The sequence below is a fragment of the Peromyscus californicus genome, unplaced genomic scaffold, assembly GCF_007827085.1.
Source record: "Peromyscus californicus insignis strain IS unplaced genomic scaffold, ASM782708v3 Scaffold_4__1_contigs__length_199733344, whole genome shotgun sequence".
NCBI lineage: Eukaryota > Metazoa > Chordata > Mammalia > Rodentia > Cricetidae > Peromyscus > Peromyscus californicus.
In genome coordinates this window covers 28,477,725-28,496,762 of record NW_026294562.1, presented here as the reverse complement: position 1 = coordinate 28,496,762, position 19,038 = coordinate 28,477,725, and positions in this window count along the sequence as shown.

Sequence of the window (19,038 nt, the reverse complement as noted above, 5' to 3'; positions counted from 1 at the left end):
AGCATGGTCTTCTTGTGAAACTCCTAACAGTGGGAGCAGGTGTTGCCTCTGACTCTGTTCCCTGCTTGACCCTCTCCCCCTACTAGGTTGCCTCAGCCAGCCTTAATAGAAGAGGTGCCTAGTCTTACTGCAACTTGATATGCCATGGCTGGCTGACACACCTGGGAGGCCTGCACTTTTCTGAAGAGAAAAGGAGGAAGAGTGGATGGGGTTGGGGAGAGGTTGGGAGAGAGATTGTGAGAGTAGAGAGGGAGGGGAAACTGTGATCTGGCTGGGAAAAAAAACTAGTTAATTAATTAGTTAATTAATTTAGAATGTTTATAAGTCTCAAGGGTTCAGGACAGAGAAAGAAAACTGAAAGCCACAAAGGAGAAATTATGAGTTACTCAGAAAGTCAGACATATCACAGAAACAACAGACTTCTCAGAAAAACAACAACAACAACAACAACTTAAAATCCAGGAGAAACCAAGACTAAGATCCAGAAAAATTATTCTCTAAGACTGAAGGATAGAAATCTTCCTCAATCATAATATACAAAAGCAATCTGTTACCACTAAGCCAGCATTACAGAAGCCACGTTAATTAAAACTACACTTAGAAGAGGGAAAAATTCATACAATCACAAAACCCACAAAAGAATAAATAAATCATGTTAGAAAAATTTTTTAAAAATGAGAATCAGGGAAGGATAAGCCCAGCATCACCAGTTTACTGTGTTGGTTATGGAGAGTTTATCTTGTGGTGTTGTTGCTGCTGCTGCTGCTGCTGTGAAAAGGTATTCATTCCACAAAAGCTACCAGTGGAATGAAGGGTTTGTTTTGGCTCCAGATTTGTGAGTGCAGGCCATCATGGTAGAGCAGGGATGGCTGAGGAGAGTGATGCCTGACTGCAAGCCATCATCAGTGAAGAAGCAGACTGAGAGGAACGATCCTCTTCCATGTTCCGAGGCTTGCCCGCCTCCACAGAAACACATGTGTGCACACAGGAACCTTACAATTTAAGATCCACATGTGAAGGAAAACTCATTTGTCTTGTGAGTCTGCCTTTGTGTGTCTGTCTTTGTTGTGAGTGCAGGCCATCATGGTAGAGCAGGGATGGCTGAGGAGAGTGATGCCTGACTGCAAGCCATCATCAGTGAAGAAGCAGACTGAGAGGAACGATCCTCTTCCATGTTCCGAGGCTTGCCCGCCTCCACAGAAACACATGTGTGCACACAGGAACCTTACAATTTAAGATCCACATGTGAAGGAAAACTCATTTGTCTTGTGAGTCTGCCTTTGTGTGTCTGTCTTTGCTGCATTTGTCTTTCTGAGTCTGGTGTATGTCAGTTAATATGAAAATTTCCAGTCCACTTAACTTTCCTGAAAATGCCATGGTTTCATTTATCTTTAACTGAATGTAATTTTGTTGTATACGTACAACACATTCTACTTATCCATGCATCTGTCCGTGGATATAAGGGATTTGCTCTACATCTTAATTATTACCTAACACATTATTTTTAAAAGTAGTATTTCACCCCTGACCTGCAGTCTTATCCCCTCATAATTAATGTGAAGTACACTTAATCCATCCTCAGAGGTGTCTGAAGCCTTAACGTGCCCAATGCTTCCCAGAAGTCTAAGTACTAAGACTCTACTGAGATTCAGGCTTTTAACTGTGAAACTCTGAAAAGGTTATTTTTTTAAAATAAAAAAAAAAAGTTGCAAACTTCCAGCATGAAGTGTTACAAGGTCGGGGGGCAGGGGCACACACCTTTAATCCCAGCACTTGGGAGGCAGAGCCAGGTGGATCTCTATGAATTTGAGGCCAGCCTGGTCTACAGAGTGAGATCCAGGACAGGTATCAAAACTCTACAGAGAAACCCTGTCTCAAGAAACCAATTATGATGGCATTATCTGGGCTTCAGGATTGAGGAAACAACTGCTCCAGTTTGGAGTCCTTTAATACATGTCATTTCTTTCTCAGACTACATCCTTCCTCAGTAGACATCTCATGATCCAAGCATCTCCAACATCCTTGAGCTATTATTTAACTGAGGCTTCACCTTCACAGCTTCACATTACGGCCTCTTGGGGCTTCACTGCTGCATACTGTCTGGACTCAGCAGTTTTCAGGAACCCTGGTATAAACCTCCACTATCCTAAAGCTCTTGCATTTTTTTCTTGCCTAGTCTTAGTTTGGTTTCTATTGCTGTGATAAAGACTATAACCTAAAGCAAACTGGGAAGAAAGGGTTATTGCACCTTATATATCTCAATCACAAAACATCATGAAGGGAATTGAGTCAAGGCAAGAACCTGGATGCAGAAACACAATCAGGGGCCTAGAGGAATGCTTACCGGCTTGCTCCCATTGGCTTGTTCAGTTACCATTTTAATACAGCCAGAACCACCTATCTAGGGGTAACACCGCCCACAATGGTCTGGGCCTATGCACATCCATCATTGATGAAGAAAATGCCCCATAGTCTTGTCTACAGGCAAATATGATAGAGGCGATTCCTCAATTGGCATTCCACTTACCAGATGACTCTAGCTTGGGTTAAGTTAACAACAAAGAAATAAATAAAAGCACTTAGAGTATCACTACCATATAGATAGGATTTCCACATCCTTCTATAAACTCAAGACTCAGGGCATAATATGGCCTTACGTCACATGTAAGTATCTTAAGACTACATTCTTCTTTGTTTGTTTTTTTTTTCCTTGCTCCTACTTACTGTTTTTCCTCCCTCAATTTGGGTAGTGTAATCCGTCCTTGAGAATGCTTCAGAGGGATTTTATTTTCTCCATTAATAATTCCTTTATTCCAAGACCATCAATGCTATGATTTTTATATCTAGGTTTTCAACTTTTAAAGTAGATTTTTCTTTAAAAAATGCCTCTGAATCAATTACTTTTACATTCTGATAACCAAAATACCTGAGAAAACAATGTTAAAAAGGAAGTTTGATTTTACTCATTTTCAAATGTTTCAGTCAACAGCCACTTGACCCCATGCACCTGGAAAATAACATCATGACAGTGGGAACCTGTGGCAGGGAAGCTTTGTCACCTTACTGAAGACAGGAAGCAGAAGGGGCCAGATACCACCTGCCTACTTCTGCCAGCCAGGTCCCACCTCTCAAATTTCTGTGACCTTCTAAAATTGCTCCACCTGGAAATCAAATGATGACACGTAGGCCTTCCCGGAAGACAGTTTATATCTAAGCCATGAAGACTGCATTTAAAATATCTGTAAGTACTAAATCCCCATAACATGCCACTCCCCATTTCTTCCCTCTACCATCTCCTCCCATCAGCCCTATAAGGCTCTACTGGAATATCTGCATTGGCTTTCTTTGTCATGGCATCTTCCCTGGTCAAAGTCAACACAAGGCTCTCACACAGATAACCAGGGACTTAATTACTAAAGCAGAACTGTTTACTTCTGAGTTTCTTTTGGAGATCTTCTCCCATTGTGCTACGATAGGATTTTAACACTAACAACCTTGTGCTTCAAGGAAGACATCACCATTCCCTCAATTCCTACCCTCCTATCAGAGTATCAAGGTATGCCTTCAAGAATAATTGATGTACAATGGGGTTGTTTTTCTCCCTAGACTTGTTTGATTACTCCATTGCCTGTGTCAGGATTTGTACTCATTTACACCCCTCCTAACAATTAAATGCTCTTTCTGGAATCTTTATTGTATTCTATGAATAGGCAGCATGATGGAGTCAGAAAGGCATTTTCACCCATAGTGGCTGAGATCTTCAAGAACATTGAGGTCACTGCTAGAGAAGCATGATGTCCACTGCAGATTCTGCAAGAACTTCCCTGAGCAAAGTCTTTTTTGTTTCCAAATTGTTAAAGAAAATCCCCTTATTAAAAAATACTCTTGTACTTTAGTTCTCAATAATCCAAAACTCATAAAAGCCAAAGTTAATACATAATACAATTAACAAATTATTTAGGTTGATTACTGAGTTACTAACCTGGATAACTACACTGCTAGACTGGAGGGGCTGAGATGATTCCAAACTTTTTAGAACCCTGTATCACAGCTAAAACATTGAGGGTTCAGTGGTAAAGAACAGCACCCTGATCTTCCAGAGGGCCAAATGTGTTCCCAAACCCACATCAGGAGGTTAACACCTGCCTGTGACTCCAGCTCCAGGGGATTTGACTCCCTCTTCTGAATTTCTCAGGTACCAACACTCACATGCTCATACCCACACAGATATTCACACATATACACATAATTCAAAATAAAAGTAATATAACAAAAATTCACCTGAAAAGTATTCAAAGGTAGTTATAGATCTTAAAGTCATGGTTAGTTTATACAGAATAGTGGTTCTCAACCTTCCTAATGCCACGACCCTTTCATACAGTTCCTCATGTTGTGGTGACCCACCAACCATTAAATTATTTTTGTTGCTACTTCATAACTGCAATTTTGCTACTGTTATGAGTCATAATGTGAATGTCTGATGTTCAGGATATCTCATATGCAACCCCTGTGAAAATTTGACCTCAAAAGGGATGCACGACCCACAGGTTGAGAACCACTAATATAGAAGATATAAGCATGGGCTGGTTATGAGATTTTTTTCTTTCCGCCTTTATTTTTTTCCTTCCTTCATTTCTTCCTTCTTTCATTTGTCTATTTATTTATTTGTTCTGTTCTGGGAATAGTTAGAACAGATTACACCAATATTAGTTTACTAATAATGTTTTTTGGGGTAAGGTTTATCTCAGAATTTGAGAATGTTTGTATCATGCTGATTCCTTTCACTAACTTTGCTCTAAGATCACAGTCTTCTCCAACATGTCTGTGTGTTAGCATTTCATACTTGACCATTTTCTCTGCCCCTGTATAATGCAGTCTTATCATATGTTACACAATGTATTTTCCATGACACTTTGCTATTTTATCATTAATTTTTGTCTGTCTGTTCTCCTTTATAGACTGAGATCAATTAGTTCTCCATCCACAAAATTCAACACTTTAGCTGTTAAAATCTATTTAAAAATAATGTTAAGATTCAAATCTATATTCTTTTCCTTTTTTTTTTTTTTTTTGGTTTTTCGAGACAGGGTTTCTCTGTGTAGCTTTGCGCCTTTCCTGGAACTCACTTGGTAGCCCAGGCTGGCCTCGAACTCACAGAGATCTGCCTGGCTCTGCCTCCCGAGTGCTGGGATTAAAGGCGTGCGCCACCACCTCCCGGCCCTCAAATCTATATTCTTAAAGATGTTCATACAGTCACGTTTATTCTTGAAAAAAGTTTTCAAAAAAAATCAGTAGAATTTTGATTGAAATTGCATTAAATCTTTCCAATAATCTTCAAAAGTTTGAATAATTTTCCAGGTTATTTACACTAAAAGTGTTGTTAACTGTCCTAACTTATTGATATTGTCATCTGGGCTTTTAAATAATGTTGTGTAGTTCTCCACACATTTTCTTGTTTTTATTATTTAAGATGTAACTATGACTACTCAAAGACAAGTTTCAAAATCTTTGAGTTTTTCAAACTGCTGTCAAATGGAGCTCAGACACAGATTCCAGGAGACAGTCCCTCCCACTCCTTGCTGGTGAATTCCTGTCATTCCTTGAGATGAGATGAAACAGTGTAGAATTGCACAGTAGTGAAGGGAAATAGTTGGGTTTGATGATTGAACAGTGTTCTTAATTTTCTTATAGCTTCTACGAGTTTTCCTTTAGCATAGAGTTATCTGTTTCCTACAATTAAGCAAAGTATCTCTTTGAACAGGAAAAGAAAATTGCCTCAACTAATCAATCAGTCATGAATCTAATACTTGAAAAACCTAGAGTGAAAATATGAGGAATAGGGATGCAAAAATCCAAACTTGATCTTTGGTTGGTCAGATTTGGATTAGAAGAGATGCTTGATAGGCTAACTGGGGTATTCTAAAAATGAGGAACAATATGCACTGTAATTCTTTTGTTCACATTAGTATGACTCCTTCCTTCTGTAGGGGAAATATTGAGGAAGGATGTGGGTCAGGATTAAATTTACAATCTGAAGAAAAGTTCCAGATTTCATCTCTCCTTCACATTGATAGCTTTTTCTGTCATCACAACCAGGTGTGTATGGAAACCTGACATTGGATGAAGATATTCAGTTAACTCATTACACAAGACTGTAGGAGGCAATGAGTGATGGGCAAGTGTGATCTTCTGCTTACAGACCCTGTGAATAGCCTTTGCTGAGCTGAAGGAAGTACTCTTTTCCATTTTCATAAAGCCAGTGGGATGTGCAGTTAATAAGGGGTTGTCTCTAAGTGTTAATATCTAAGTTGTGTGTTTAGAACTTGCAACATAATTAATATGAAAATGAAGCTCTAAATTAGAACCAACTTTAGCTTGTGCTATAATCTAGAGATCTTGATCAAACATACAAACCCAAGTTCAGAGACTCTGACTCAGAGTGGAGACTCTGACTGTGTCTGGAGTGGAGCCCACGAAACTGCACTTAAACAAGTTCCCAGAGATCCTTGTTCTACAGACTGATATGGCTACATCAGCTCACCTGCATCTATTTAGGTCATCAGACACTGACTCTTGATAGTCATCGAGTCTAATTTGCACTGTACAAGAAAACTACAGGAACATATTCAGCCGCAGTCCCAGTTTTGATAACTCCCAACAAAACTATAACCATTTCAAACTGCTGTATCAAACACGACACTGTACCGATTCCTCGAGGAGGGTAGGAAGGACCCTGACAGTAAGGTTTAGAAAAGCAGGACTGGAGAGATGGCTCAGCAGTTAAAAGAATTTGTAGCTCTTCCCAGGGACCCAAGTTCCATTTCCAACATCTGCATGGTGCCTCACAACCATGGTTCCAAGAGAGCTAACACAGTCTGATGAACATACAGACATACAGGCAAGTCAGCTAATATATGTAGAAAAACACGGGTTGGGGATTTAGCTCAGTGGTAGAGTGCTTGAATGCAAACACAAGGCCCAGCCAGGGTTCGGTCCTCAGCTCTGAAAAAAAAGAAAAAAGAAAAACACTAATATCTAAAAATGAACTTTTAAACAAAGAATTTAGGCAATGAGGGAGTATTAAGGGAAGAAGCACATTGGGTAGAGATAGTGTCAGTGGAGAGGGAAGCTGTGGGATTAGGCTTTTTTTTTTTTTTTTTTTTTATGACCAGTCTCATCAAGTTCCATGGAGCAGGATAATAAGATTGTGACCACCAATCACAATACCTACACACACACACACACACACACACACACACACACACACACTAGCAAATGGAGCAGAGCTAGAGGAATAGAGAAATATAGGATTTAGGGACACAGGCTACCAAAGTGACCTCTTTCCCACATCTTGTCAATTTGTAGTGTTATCTTTGATGACCATAGTTAAATGTGTAATACTGACCCTGTCTAAAGTGAAAGGAGGTATTAATTAATATTGATCTATTAGATATCAAGTGCTGTTCTGGGCCCACTGCTTGCACTGTCAACATTGGTTTCTGACATCGTTTTAGAAAAATAGCCCACTGTGGAAAAAGCAAAACACTTACCATGCCTGTGGATGGGTGGCTTCACCATTCCAATCACAGTACGGTCAATTGTAAGAGAGGACAGTCATTCCTTCTTTGTCAGATTGTTTCGAGGATTAATATATGTAGGCCAAACACATAGCATAGTGCTGGCCCATAGCTGACGTTCTAAATGGTAGCTTTATTATTATAATTACATAATTGTCCTTAATGAAAAAAAGATGAATTTGCAAAACCAAACCACTTGTTAAGCAATAGGCAGACTTCAGATCTGGGAACTGTTTTCCAAACTGCATTACCATTACCCTAGTTTGCCAATAGTGAAAATGTGCTCCACATTCTAGAAGGACTTTTGTATCAACAACCAGACTGACAGAAATAGAGAATTATGGACTCTACAAAGGTCAACAGAGTTTGAATCAACACTCTAAATAAAGTCTACTGGATACTAATATGATTTTAATGATATCTTCTGGTTATTTATTTGGATATTAAATTTTGGGAGGCACAGCTGTGCTATCATTGCCATTGGTAGCATGATGCCCTTTCTAGAACATGAATTCTGTTACCAACATCCAGCTCCTCCACTGATAGAGAACGCTCTAAAATATATTTTTTCACAACTGTAACACACACACACACACACACACACACACACACACACACACACATTCCAATCACTTTCTGTAGATGTAACCAACCGTCTTATTAAATAAGAAACACAGAACCAATGCAAAGAAGAAAGCCAAGAGATCAGAGCTAAGAGCCTTACCTGCCTGCTGCAACTAGCCTCTTCAGCCAAAAGACCTCTCCGCAAGAGAGCTACTTCCTGTCTGTCTTTATATAGACTTTCTGTTCTGCCTTTTCATTGGTTGTAAACCCAACCACATAACTGCCTCATCACTGCCTGTCTGTACAGACCTCCAGGTCTTCTATGGTATTGAGATTAAAGGTGTGTGTCTCCAATGCTGGCTGTATCCTTGACCACACAGAGATCTACCTAGCTCTGCCTACCAAATGCTGGGATTAAAGGCATGCGCCACGAATGCCCAGCTTTGCTATGGCTTGCTATTAGCTCTGACCCCCAGGCAACTTTATTTATTAACATACAAATAAAATCACATTTCAGTACAAATAAAATATCAACATATTTCCCCTTTTCTATTTTAATAAAAAGAAAAAAGGAAAAAGGTTATAACTAAAAAAAGAAAAACTATATACAAAAGTACAATAACTATAACTATATACAATATATACAAGTAATAAATACCTAAACAATGTCTAGTCCATTTGGATTTGACAAATTCAGAGAAAATATTTCCATTATCTATCCTATTTTGGTAAGTCCAAAATGTACCTAATTTACTTTCTATCCTAACTGGTCTTCAACTATAACTAACTAATCTTCAACTATAATTAACTAATCTTCAACTCCCTTAGAGACCCAAGAAGGAAATAATATTACCTAACAAAAATAAAAACAGGAAATGCATGCAAGCAACTTCAAAAAAATTTGTGAGTTGACAGAAACAGACAGCTGCCTGGACAGTCACCCAAGGTTTCTCCGAAGTGTTGAGGCATCATCTTCAGCCTATAGGCTTAGTGTATCTGACAGACTCATTTGTGAAGCAGGATGTACACAAGGTCAACAGTTCAACCTCACATTGGGTGAGAGCAGTCCATGTACCAGAAACACCTGAATTCCACTAGTGTCATGTCATGATTTTAAATTCTGGAAATTGTTGATGGTTTTTTATTCAGCTGTCCATTCTTCTTGGCTGTGTATATATGGCTTCATCTCAGCATCCTGTTCTTCTCCACATCCCTCTATTAAATGCCAGTCTACTATTGAGAGGCGTGAGCTTAGTTACTCTTCAAGAATAACTGTTTCAGCTGCTGTTCCATTGCACATCAGAAGCCATCGGCCCACTGCCTGTTCAACTGCCTTCGAAGAAAAGGGCACTATACCTTTTCCGGATTGCAAAGGCCACTTCAGGGATGGTGCCATATTATCCTGGCCTCAGAAGATGCCTTTTGATAAAGCCATAACCACACTTGTTTTGGCAAGAATCGATAGTCCTTTGTTTTGTGTCCTGTCTGTCCTGTTTGTCAAAAGTTGATTTGAGGATACTTTGTTGTCCAGTGGCTAACTTTTGCCACAATGAAAGTTAACACCATATGCAGTTTCTTTAATGCCCATATTTTCTCTGAAGTAGATTGGTACTGCCAGGAGCCGACGTGTCTCATAACAAAAAAGAAAAATTTTCTAAGTTATTAAAACATTTTAAATGCCATATTCTATAGATCTCTGAAGGGTTTGAAGATGACCTGTCTATCTAAAATATATCTGCTCAATTTTTAAAACATATCTAATATGACTACAAGTTCTATTGTAATGTCTAATTACTAACTTTCATTTCTTTATATCCTAATAGTTGGTAATAATAACATTCGAGGATCAGAAAATTGCATTACATTGTTAAATGAACGGTATAAGTACAATTAGAAATATACATATAGCATTTTCTAACAATATCAATTTCAATATATATAATTTGTATACAATATAAAACAATCCAACCCAATGTAAAGTATTTAAAACTAGTAATTGTCTTTTTCTTTTTTCTTTTCTCTCTCTCTTTTTTTAAACAAGAACCTTAAATCTAATCCCCTTTGCTTAGCCTTTTTCCTAACCCTTGACAACAACTTGTAACCAACCCCCCTAAACAATGAAAATTATCCCAAACCCAAAACCCATTAAAAAGACCAAAAAAACCACCCGCCCCACACCACCTCTTTGGGAATGTGGGCGTCGTATTCTTAAAATTGCTTCCTGCTGGGTATGGGCGAAGTTATCTTTATCCTGAAAGAAAAATTTTAGGTTAATTGTCAAATTCTAGGAAAGGTAACTATATCCTTCATTATCCAGTCTATGTATAATGCCAAAGTTCAGGGTTTATCTCAAGTCCTTATTCAAGTAGTCTTTGAGACTGGATCATCTCAGCTAGCCCCCTCAAAATTGCTCTGAGCACTTTGTAGTTCAAAGCTGATCTGTAGATGATGTTTGTCAGCTTAGTGATATTATTATTGACCACATGGAATTGTTGTTGTTGTGGGCCCCATCTCCTTCCTGGAGACTTCAGTTGATGTTAGGCTTGGCTGTGATTTCCTGCAGAAAACTGATAAGAGACTCGAACACAAAAACATATATATGCAGCTAATTGAAGCATTCTTTCTAGAATTAGTTAGTACCCTATATGGCTATTCATATCTTAACAAAGTTTTAAATATATATATATATATTAATCTTACAAATTTTGATATAAAATTTGTACTTTAAGAAAAGTTTAAAGAATCAGAATAGAATCAAAGAGTTGAGATTAGTAATAGAATAGTCCCTTAATTAATTTGGCTTTTCTCCTGTCCCATAGCAGAAGATGACTCTTTTCTTCTGGCATGATACAGGGAGTTTGCATTTTCCTTTTAACAACATGCTTGAGTTTAAAGAAGGAGAGAGCCATTATCCAACTCCAAAGTCAGCTTTAAATTTTAATTGAACTGGGACTATTAGAAGACCAATAGTGTTAGATCTTTAGAGAAGAGCAGAAACAAACATTTAGGAAGACATAAAATTTTTTAGATGATATACCCATACGCCATTTCACTCTGTTTCCTGGGATAGATGATTTGTCCCTTTTCTTCAGTTGTCTCATTTGTCCAGTGTTCCTCAGATTCCTTAACCTTCATTCTCCTAAAAGACAAAAACAAAAACCTTTCCTCAAGACTAATTTTGGGGATGTTCCTTTTTGACAAGTTATTATCTGATTAAATGAAAAGGCATGTGTTACTGGTATAAGTTAGTTTAAATTGGATGTTCATGCTGGTTGATGAACTATCACCTCCTCTAATTAAGAGGTCTCTCTTGTTCAAATTGAATCTTCATCAATTTTGATGTTACCCACAGCTTATCTTCTCCTGTAGAAACAAAAGCAAAACCTTGTCCCCAACGTAACACATATCCTGGTTTCCATTCTGAGGTCAGCACATCCTTAACATATATAGGCTGATTTAATTCTGTAGTTTTTTCTATTATCCAATGTCTCTCTGCAGCTGTTTTTCCTTTCTCAATTGACATTGAGAAAATTCAAAGTTAATAGAGCATTATGCAGTCTATTTCTGGGGCTTTTTTTACCCCTTTCTGTTTATTTAGCATATCCTTTAGAGTTCTGTTTGATCTTTCTATAACTGCTTGACCTGTAGTATTATGTGGTGTGCCTGTAGTATGCTTTATATTGTAATAAGCAAAAAACTGTTTCATTTTAACAGAGACATATGCTGGAGCATTGTCAGTTTTAATTTGTGCAGGTAGAGCCATAATGGCCATAACTTCTAGCAAATGAGTAATTACAGAATCAGCTTTTTCAGAACTCAAATCAGTTGCCCATTGAAATCCTGAATAAGTATCAATGGTATGGTGTACATATTTCAGTTTTCCAAATTCTGCAAAGTGAAACATGTCCATCTGCCAGATTTCATTCCTCTGAGTACCCTTTGGGTTACATCCTGCTGGTAATGGCGTTTGATTGTAGAAGGAACAAGTAGGACATTTCTTTACCATTTCTTTGGCTTGTTGCCAGTTATGGAAAACTCCTTTTTTAAACCTTTACTATTGACATGATGTTTTTTATTAAATTCTGAGGCCTCCAGCACATTTCCTATCAATAATTTATCAATCTCATCATTGCCTTGTACTAGAGGGCCTGGCAGACCAGTATGGGATCGAATGTGAGTTATATATAAAGGATGACTCCTTTTCCTGATTGTATCTTGTAATTGAATAAATAGTGAAGTTAATTCTGAAGCATCAGGGATAAATTCTGCAGTCTCAATATGTAATACTACTCTTTCAGCATACTGAGAGTCAGTTACGATGTTGAGAAGTTCTGAAAAATCCATTAATACCAACAGAATAGCATACAATTCTGATTTTTGAACTGAATTATAAGGACTTTGAACCACTTTACTTAAATTTTCTAATTTGTAACATGCTTTTCCTTGTTTGTTGGCATCTGTATAAAATGTACAAACTCCAGATATGGGTTTTTTCCCCATACAATTCAAGGTAAGATCCAATCAGCTCTCTTTATAAGATCAATTCTATCGCTTTGGGGATATTGCTGTTAATTTCTCCCAAATAATTACTGCAAGCAATTTGCCAAGATTCACTTTCTGTCCATAATTTTTCAATGTCCTCCTTAGTTAAAGGTATGACTGCTGTGGCAAGGTATAGATTAATAGAAATGGATTAATTTAAGCTGTAAGAACAGTTAGCAAGAAGCCTGGTATGGCCATACAGTTTGTAAGCAATATAAGTCTCTGTGTTTTCTTGGTTGGGTCTGAGTGGCTGTGGGACTGACAGGTGAGAGAGATTTGTCCTGACTGTAGGCCAGGCAGGAAAACTCTAGCTACAGTATGACAAATTCTGCTGGGTCCATTCCTGCTAATTGACAAAGTCTCAATTTTCCTTTCCAAATCAAGTCAGAGATTTTTTTCCACATAAGTTTTAAATTTTTTATTTGGTTTATTTGGGAAAAATATCCATTCCAATATAATATCTTCCCTCTGCATTAATATTCCTGTAGGAGAATGCCTAGAAGGTAAAATAACCAAAATGCAATCCAGCTTTGGATCAATATGATCCATGTGCCCTTCATGTACTTTCTTTTCTACCAAGGCCAATTCTTTCTCAGCTTCAGGTGATAATTCTCTTGGACTATTTAAGTCCTTGTCACCTTCTAAGGTTTTGAACAATTTATGCAGTTCATCATTTTTTACCCCAACAATAGTTCGTAGATGAGAAATATCTCCAAATAATCTTTGAAAGTCCTTAAGAGTCTGTAGTCTATCTCTCCTAATTTGCACCTTTTGGGGTCTAATTTTTTGTAGCTCTATTTTATATCCTAAATAATTAATAGACTCTCCTCTTTGTATCTTTTCAGGAGCAATTTGTAATCCCCAGAAAGGCAAAATTTTCTTTACTTCTTCAAAAATTCTTTCTAAAGTATCTGCATTTGAGTCAGCTAGTAAAATATCATCCATATAATGATAAATTATAGATTTAGGAAATTTTTTACGTATCACTTCCAATGGCTGTTGTACAAAATATTGGCACAGAGTTGGGCTATTCAACATTCCCTGTGGGAGGACCCTCCACTGAAATCTTTTAACCGGTTGAGAATTATTATAAGTAGGCACTGTGAAAGCAAATCTTTCTCTGTCTTTTTCTTGTAAGGGTATTGAAAAGAAACAGTCTTTTAAATCAATAACTATGAGAGGCCATCCTTTTGGTAACAGAGTAGGCAAAGGAATTCCAGATTGTAGAGAGCCCATTGGCTGAATTACTTTGTTAATTGCTCTAAGGTCTGTTACCATTCTCCATTTACCAGATTTCTTTTTAATAACAAATACAGGAGAATTCCAAGGGCTGGTTGATTCTTCAATGTGATGAGCATTTAACTGTTCTTCTACCAGCTCTTCTAAATCCTGGAGTTTCTCTGTTGTTAAAGGCCATTTCTGAACCCATACAGGCTTGTCTGTTAACCATTTTAAAGGTAGAGCTGTTGGTGTCTTTGGAAGATGATCAGTTGTTGTGCCCTGTTCTTGTATAATATGGATGGCTGGTGACCACTCAGAATAATGCCTTCTAATACTTCTCTCAGAAACATGTGCTAGTTTATGATTTGTTTCTGAGATTGGAGGGATGTTAATCTGAGTATTCCATTGTTGCAACAAGTCTCGACCCCACAGGTTCATAGCTATGTTAGCCACATAAGGTTTTAATTTTCCTCTCTGTCCTTCTGGACCTATACATTCGAGCCATCTTGCACTCTGTTTCACTTGAGATAATGTCCCAATTCCTAACAGTTGAACGTTTACCTCCTGAAGAGGCCAAGTTGAATGCCAAAATTTTGGTGCAATTATGGTAACGTCCGCACCTGTGTCTACCAGACCAGACAAGAAACACACTATTTATTTTTATTGTTAATTTTGGTCTTTGTTCATTAATAGAATTTTGACAAAAAATTTTCTTTATGTTTTCTCCTGAATTTTCTATTTTCTCTGTTTCATCATCCCGACTGGCATGATTTATTCCAATAGGCATTTGGTTATTTAATTGCTCTGAGTAGGGGTTTCCTCTATGACTGCAGGAAAGGTTTGAATTGGATTTGCTATGGGGGCCTGCATGAGGCCCCTCTGGGAGTTTCCTGAAGACCAAGGCAAAGGATTGCCTTCCCTGTCCCTTGTTGATCTACATTCGTTGGTCCAGTGTTTTCCCTTACCACACCTTCTGCATACTCCAGAAGGAAGGGGCATTCTGTTGCCATTGTTCCATGAAGAAACATTGTTTCTAGGAATGACCTCTTTACAGTCCCTTTTCAAATGTCCTTGCTTTCCACATCCAAAACATCTAACATTCCTCAAACCTTTTGAAATTGTTTCTCCTACCCACATATCATCATGGTCATGAGCCTCAACATTAACCACGTCTCTAATCCAATCTTCCAAAGGTGTAGATCTTGCCTTTAACAGTCTGATTATTCTTTTGCATGCTGCATTCTCAAAGGCTAAAGATTCAATTATTATCTGGCTAGCTTCTGAATCCGGGACCATTCTCTTTACTGCTGAAGCCAGTCTTTGTAAAAAATCTGTGAAAGATTCTTTGGGGCCTTGTATAACCTTTGTAAATGACTCAGTTTTTTTTCCTGGTTCCTCAACTCTGTCCCATGCATTCAAGGCTGCCGTTCGACATAGAATTAGGGTTTGGACATCATATAAACATTGTGTTTGTACTGAAGCATATTGGCCTTCTCCAATAAGCTGATCCTGGCAGACTTGTGTTCCGTTATCCCTCCATTGTTTTTCTATGTTTTTAGCCTCATCCCTTAACCACATTTGCCACTGGAGTCTTTGGGTTCCAGAACAGTCTGTGCCAGCTCCCGCCAGTCCTGTGGTATAATCCTATTATATGTTGACCAAGAGTTTAACATTTGCTTTACGTATGGGGAATGCATGCCATAAGATACCATTGCCTCCTTAAACCTTCATAAATCTAACATTTCAATTGGAGCCCAAATATTTTGTGTAGTCATTTGATTAGGCAACTGCTGTACGGTTACCAGATAAATTAAGGGTGACTGTGTGAAAACAAGCTTTCTTTCTGTAACCTTATGATCCAATCTTGAAACAACTTCACTGTTAATTTCTTCTGTCTGAATTTGAGTTTCTCTATGATTCATTTTTACAGGTTTAACAAGTTTTTCTAAAACTGTTATCCTGGCACTTAAATTGACTATCTTTTTAAATAGTAAAATGAGGATAAGCATAGTAATAAACTGCATAATTCGATCAACACTAACCTTCTCATATAGTTGTTCCATTGTTAGACTGCCTAAAATTTCAAACAAAGCCCAATTTTCTTCCAATGTACACATAAAACCCATTTTTTTTTAATGTGGAAAATTTTTCTTTTAAATAGTTTCCTTTAAAATATCTGATACGTTAAGTGACTTACCAAGTCTGTGTAGAACAGTAGAAATCCAAAAAAATTTCAAAACAGCCACCTAGTGTCCGAGGTGTGAATCATCCAGAGAGAGAGAGAGAGAGAGAGAGAGAGAGAGAGAGAGAGAGAGAGAGAATGCAAGAAAATCCAGCCACGTGTTCCCTCTTGAGTCAAGTCAAGCCTTGGCTCTGGCTTCCTTAAGCTCCAACCATGTGCCGTGGCTTTACAGGCAGGGGCCCAGTTCGGCAGGGCAGGCCTGAGTTGTTTGTAGCACTGGCTTTAAGCTAACAGCTTGGGGCTATGGTCAGTCCAGCCTGAGGCCAAGCTGACCTGGGCCCAGGCTAGGGAACCAGCCGCCCAGGTGGGAAACCAGACCTGCTGCCTAGCCAAGTCATGTGGTTTTTAATGGATTCTTGTCACATTGGGTGCCAAATGTAGATGTAACCAACCGTCTTATTAAATAAGAAACACAGAACCAATGCAAAGAAGAAAGCCAAGAGATCAGAGCTAAGAGCCTTACCCGCCTGCTGCAACTAGCCTCTTCAGCCAAAAGACCTCTCTGAAAGAAAGCTACTTCCTTGCCGGGCGGTGGTGGCGCACGCCTTTAATCCCAGCACTCGGGAGGCAGAGCCAGGCGGATCTCTGTGAGTTCGAGGCCAGCCTGGTCTCCAAAGCGAGTTCCAGGAAAGGCGCAAAGCTACACAGAGAAACCCTGTCTCGAAAAACCAAAAAAAAAAAAAAAAAAAAAAAAGAAAGCTACTTCCTGTCTGTTTGTCTTTATATAGACTTTCTGTTCTGCCTTCTCATTGGTTGTAAACCCAACCACATAACTGCCTCGTCACTGCCTGTATGTACAACCCTCCAGGTCTTCTATGGTATTGAGATTAAAGGCATGTGTCTCCAATGCTGGCTGTATCCTTGACCACACAGAGATCTGCCTAGCTCTGCCTACCAAATGCTGGGATTAAAGGCATGCGCCACGAATGCCCAGCTCTGCTATGGCTTGCTATTAGCTCTGACCCCCAGGCATCTTTATTTATTAACATACAAATAAAATCACATTTCAGTACAAGTAAAATATCACCATAACTTTCCAAATTAAAACTTTAATCATGAAACTCTGTAAATTTACATGACAAGATTAATTTGTCTCCAACATTCCTTCTCAGCCTTTTGGTTAAGACTGGATATCCTTTGCTTCCAGTGTTCACTAAAGAAGTTTTCTACCTACCTCAAAGCTGGGTTGTCCTTTACTAATGGGCTGAAAAGTTCCTCATGAACTGCATTTCTTTGAGTCACCATGCTCTAAATATTTCACATTTTCACTTTGTTAGTTATTAGTGTACATTTTAGAGACATCACTAAATTTTATATATATATATATATATCACAAATTCCTTTTAAAAAATGTTGGGAAGTAACAGTTATACTCATGTACATGAGCTTACATATGTTTCATATATTCATAAACATGTATTATACTTATAACACATGTTTATGAATACATGAATCATATGTAAGCTTTAAGATATAACAGTAAATCAATTGCCTAAATGTAGAACATGAAAAAAAGAGATTACAAATTCTGTTGGATATGCCTTGTGATTGACTGGAGGGAAATGCTATACACACACACACACACACACACACACACACACACACACATACACACACACACATGCACACACAAGTCATAATCTCTGTGATAATCGGTATGTGCATCTAGACACAATTGTATATGCATGTCTGTGTATATATGTGCAAGCATTGTTCATTATGAAAAAAATAATGCAAATTCCAGGAAATAACAGAATAAAGAATAATCTTTATTCTTCCTCAACTCTTCAGTTAATTCTAGCAAGTTAAAATGCAAGTTTCTTTTAAATATAGAAGTATGAACACGTGACCACCAAATAGTACTTAGCATTAAAATACCATAATTTGAAGCCACTGAAGCAAGAGAGCAAGGAGAAAAGTGTTAAATAAGGCCTTAATATGACTATCAACTGAAGTAGGCTTTGAGAAAGTTCCTTGTCGTACCTGCAGAAACAGAAATATAGACATTTTATGTATCTTAATGATTCATTTTGTTACTTTTGCCTTTGATGTCATATTTGAAAAACCATTCCTCCTTCAAATCTCCTAAAAATGTTCACCCGCATTTCTTTTGGTTCTATATTTTCTTAATTGATATTTAAATTCTAATTCAGGTGGATTTTTTTTAACTGTTTGGCATAGAGTAGCTATTTAACTTTATTTTGTTCCAAATATTTAGTTAACTGCCCTAATGCTATCTGGAAAATAATCTACCTTCATTTACCAATCTTAACCAATTTTGTGTTCTGTCTTGATGTGAAATGCATTTGTGTGTTGAATTTTTTAATCTATTGTGTTATTTCCCCCCTTTATGTAACATTTGTGGATATTTTATTTTGTATTGATTTCTTAATTTATAATCAAGTATAGTCTATAGGTAAGTCTTTATCTTTTTAATTTTAAACCAGGTTTATTATAGTTTGTCATATACATTACAATTTTCATGGGGCCAGCAAAATGACTCAGCAAGTAAAGGCACTTGCTATGAAGCCTGATGATTGGAATTTGAACCTGACTACCTCATCTATATCCAAGGAACAAAATGGTGGGAGGAGTGAAGCAAGTCCCATTGTTCTTTGGCCTCCATATGCTCATCTCGGCACATGCAAGCTCATATACACAAATACACACGTATTTTTAAACATCATTCTTTTTATACTCTTTAATAGTCATGACTTGCTAGAACTATAATCTATACCCCTTTTAAATATAATGATATCTTATTCATATTCTTTTATTGTCTTTTACATTTTTCTCAGATCTATTCATGCTTTCTTTTGCTTCTGAAGTTAGTATTGATATTTATATTTCACAAGAACGTTTTCTATCATTGAGAAGCATCTGTACAGATAA